This window comes from Myotis yumanensis, unplaced genomic scaffold, assembly GCF_028538775.1.
Source record: "Myotis yumanensis isolate MYYU_CA2020_CCGP unplaced genomic scaffold, mMyoYum1.0.hap1 SCAF_163, whole genome shotgun sequence".
NCBI classification, from domain to species: domain Eukaryota; kingdom Metazoa; phylum Chordata; class Mammalia; order Chiroptera; family Vespertilionidae; genus Myotis; species Myotis yumanensis.
This window is the reverse complement of record NW_027223914.1, coordinates 17,501-21,555: the sequence shown is the minus strand read 5'-3', so window position 1 is coordinate 21,555 and position 4,055 is coordinate 17,501.

The window sequence follows — 4,055 nt, the reverse complement described above, 5'->3', positions numbered from 1 at the left end:
TAAAAAATATATTTTCATTGATTTCAGAGAGGAAGGGAGAGGGAGGGAGGGAGGCAGGGAGGGAGTGGGAGAGAGAGAGAGAGAGAGAGACATCAGTGATGAGAGAGAATCATGGATCGATCGGCTGCCTCTTGCACACCCCATCACCCCGTACTGGGGATCGAGCCCACAACCCAGGCATGTGCCCTTGACCGGAATCAAACCTGGGACCCTTCATTCCGCAGGCTGACGTACTATCCACCAAGCCAAACCGGCTAGGGCTAGTTTGTTTGTTTGGTTTTTTAAAGAGGGTTGGAAGGGAGTGGGAGGAAGGGAAGGAGGGAGAGATAGAAAGAGAGAGAGAGAGAGAGAGAGAGAGAGAGAGAGAGTTGTTGTTCCAGTTGTTTATTCATTCTTTGGGAGCCTTTTAAAAAAATAGATTTTTTTGCCCTAGCATTTCGATGATGCTTCCCGCTTGCACCCTGGATGTGGTATGTATGTATGTATGTATTCAGATGATATTTTCTTGAGTTGTCCACTTGAATAACCTGAATGTTTTTGTTGTTGTTTTTTGTTTAGTTCCATACAAAGATTCCTATTTATTCATATCTGATTTATTCATTTTTTATTTTACTTTAAAGCCCGTATGGTTTAATGAACCGGTGTCTCCCCAATAATTGAGAGAGAGAGAGAGAGAGAGAGAGAGAGAAAAGACGAGACGATCCGTGAGTACTGCCTCATGTAGGTTTCAGCTCCTTGGCGGCCAAAGTGTTTTTGTGCCCTAACTGGTTTGGCTCAGTGGATGGAGCGTTGGCCTGCGGACTCGACGGGGGTGGGGCGGGGGTGGGGGTGGGGGGCAGCGGGGGGTGTGTGTGTGTGTGTGTGTGTGTGTGTCCCAGGTTCGATTCCGGTCAAGGGCATGTACCTTGGTTTCGGGCACATCCCCAGTAGGAGGTGTGCAGGAGGCAGCTAGCTGCTCGATGTTTCTCTCGTGGATGTTTCTATCCCTCTCCCTTCCTCTCTGTAAAACATCAATAAAATATTTAATAAAATTTTTTTTTTAATGTCTCCCGGGAAGGGAGAGAGGGAGAGAGGGAGAGAGGGAGGCAGGCGCCGGGACGTCTTGGGCCTGCGGGGTGTGTGTGTGTGTGTGTGTGTGTGTGGGGGGGGGGGGGGGTGGGTGGGTAGTGGTGGTGTGCGACTCCGAGGAAGTCTTTCACTTTCGAATGGCCCGCTCGGCCCGCCCCCGTGTTTGTTCCGGCCATCCTCCGAGAAAAAGATTATCCTAGGCCCTCCCCCCCCCCCCCCCCCCCCCGCCCCCGCGTTCGGTGGCGCCGTGCCGTCCCGGAGGGGGTTGGGGGTGGGGGCCCGGGACGCGATCGGCCCTCCGGGCGGGCGGCGGGACGCCCTTGCCGGCCCGAGATCCGGATCCGTCCCGCTGAGGTTCGCGCCGCTTGTCGGGAGCCACCTGGCGGCCGCTTTTATATCGTTTCTTCCTTGCGGAGCATCTAGGGAGGGGAAGCGGCTGCAGTGCCCGAGGCCAACTTCCAGGGTGCCGGCGGCGCTGTCGGGATCTTGCCGGCGGCGCCGGTCCGTCGGTACGCGGCCCGTTCTCCGGAGATTGGACCTGCAGCAATGCTGAAGGAGTGAGTGGCTGCCGCCTCTGGGGAGGTGGGCCGCTAGGGCGGGTCGACCAGCACTCTGTTACCCCTCCGCGGGGACCGACCGGGGCCGCCGCCGCGGGCGTAGCCGCAGAGGTTGGCTCGCGCCGCTCCGTCGGTGCCTGTCCGGTTCTCCGGAGATTGGACCTGCGGCGGGGCCATTGAAGGAGTGAGTGCCCGCCGCCGCCGGCGCCGCCGCGACGTGTGGCCCGGCACTCGCTGTCGCCCCTCCGCGGGGACCGACCGGGGCCGCCGCCGCGGGCGTAGCCGGGGAGAGGGTGGCTTGTGCCGGGACGCCGTCCTGCCCGAGGCGCCCCCCCCCCCCCCCCACCTCCCGCTTCTATTGATTTCGGCGCGGGCGCGTGCCTGCGCGACGTGCCGGGCGACTGGTGCCGTGTGTCCGCGTCCGCTCCTGCGGGTCCGTCCGTCCGTCCGTCCGTCAGAGGCGCCTTCCGCGAAATTTTTCAAAGTCCCGATTCTGAGGCGGGAGCGTGCGCGCGTTCAGTGGTCGCCCGGGCTGCGCGGGCGGGCGTGTGCCCGAGTGTGCCGCGGTCACCGGGCTCGACTTTGGGGCCGTTATCCGAGTCGCGGAGCTCCGTAGGTGGGGGCCGGCACGGGCGGTGCGTGGAGGACGGCGGAGGGCGAGGCGGGTCGGTACGAGCGCACTCGTGGTCCCGGTCGTCAGATAACGTTTCTTCGTTTTTCCGCGAGCGGGCTTGCGCCGACGCCGCGGCCGGGCCTTCCAACGACACGGTGGTTCTAGGCGCCGGGCGGAATTTTTTCAAAGTCCCGACTCGGAAGCACGTTTGACCGGGCCGTTGCCCAGGCGTGCCAAGTGGTGAGGGAGGCCGTGGACGGCCCGGCCCTCTCCCTCTTGCTGCCGCCTGTCCGTGGCACGCTCTCTTTACTGGCTTTGGGGGGTCGACCAGATAGTCCCGTCCAACCCCCCCCCCCCCCCCCCCCCGCCCTTCTTTGGTGGCGATGGGGTCCCGTGGGGTCTCCTGTGGCCGCGACTCGCTTCCGGGAGTCAGGCGTGACCTGTAGACAGAGGCCCCCGTCACCGGGCACCGTCCGTGTTTTGCCTAAAGTTGGCATTTTGTACCACGAGATGACTGTGGACACGCTGTCCTCGGGTGATTGGACGACGGGGGGTGTCCCCGGGAGGTTCTCGGCCGCGACCCGGAGCCTGACTCCCCCCACGTCCCCGGCCGCACGAGCGAAAGCCGTACGCCTCGGGCCTGCGCGCGCCGGCTGCTGTACGTCTCGGGCCCCGTCCCCGCGGACCGTGGTCTTCCTCCTCCGCGTGAGAAGAGAGCGAAGGGCTTTACGTGGCGAGGCTGAAGCGCAGGCTCGTGCTCCGGACGGTTGTCCCCGCCACGTTTCCCTTCTTCTCGCCCCGTTTTTTGTTGCCGTCCGATCGATGTGGTGACGTCGCGCTCTCCCGGGCCGGGCCTAAGCCGCGCCAGCCGAGGGACGGACATTCCTTGGCGAATGGGACCGCTCTTCTCGCTCTGCCCGCGGGCCCCTCTCCTCTCCTCCCCGTCCGACGGCGGTGCGTGGAAGGGAAGGGGTGCGGAACCCGGCCCGACCTCGGTGTCACGCCCGTGGTCTCTCTGACGCAGCGGACACCCTCCGCTCGCCTTTCCCGGCTTGCGTTGTCGCGGGCGCCCCTCCTCGCGGCGGGGAGGGGGCGTCCCGTCGTCGCGCCGCACGCGCCTCCCCCGTTGGGCGTGCGGTCGCTGTTTCGCCTTGGCCCTCGGCGGGTGCCCCTGGAGCGCTCCGGGCTGTCCTGCAGGTGCCTGAGGCCGAGCTGGTGGTGTCGTTTCCCGCTCCCCGCGAGCCCCCCGCCGGGCCGCCGCTGTCGGCGGTGCGCTGGAGGGGAGCCCCGGGGGAGTCTGGCCGGATAAGGGGAAGGCACGCCCGTCCCCCCTCGCGGGAGGGGGGGCCGGGCCCTCGCAACGTGTGCCGCGCGGGCGACCGCGACGGGGCCGAGTCAGCGGGTGCCGGCCGCTGGCTGACCGTGAGAGTTGATTTGTTTTTGCTGCCGCCTGTTCTTCCGTTATTGTAGTGTTTTTTTTTTTCTTTTTTCCGTCTTGCGTCGTGCCGGTGTTCCCGACGCAACACCGCGGGCTCTCTTTTAGTTAACTGTGGACGAGGCCCCCGGTGAGGCAAGAGGACGAAGCCCAGAGGCGGCACGGGCTCGCTCCTCCCGCGCAATCTCTCTCTCTCGAACGGCCCCTATCGCGAGCGCCTGTTGTGTCCACCCTGTGCTTGACCCTGTCCCGGTCGGGTCCTCCCCCGGGCCCCCCCGTGTTCCCTCGGAAGTGTCTCCACGTGGCTCCGCGGGCCCGATGGGGTGTTTCTGCTGGGGTTGGGGGACGACGCGCCCTCGGTGAGAAAAGCCTTCTCTAGCGA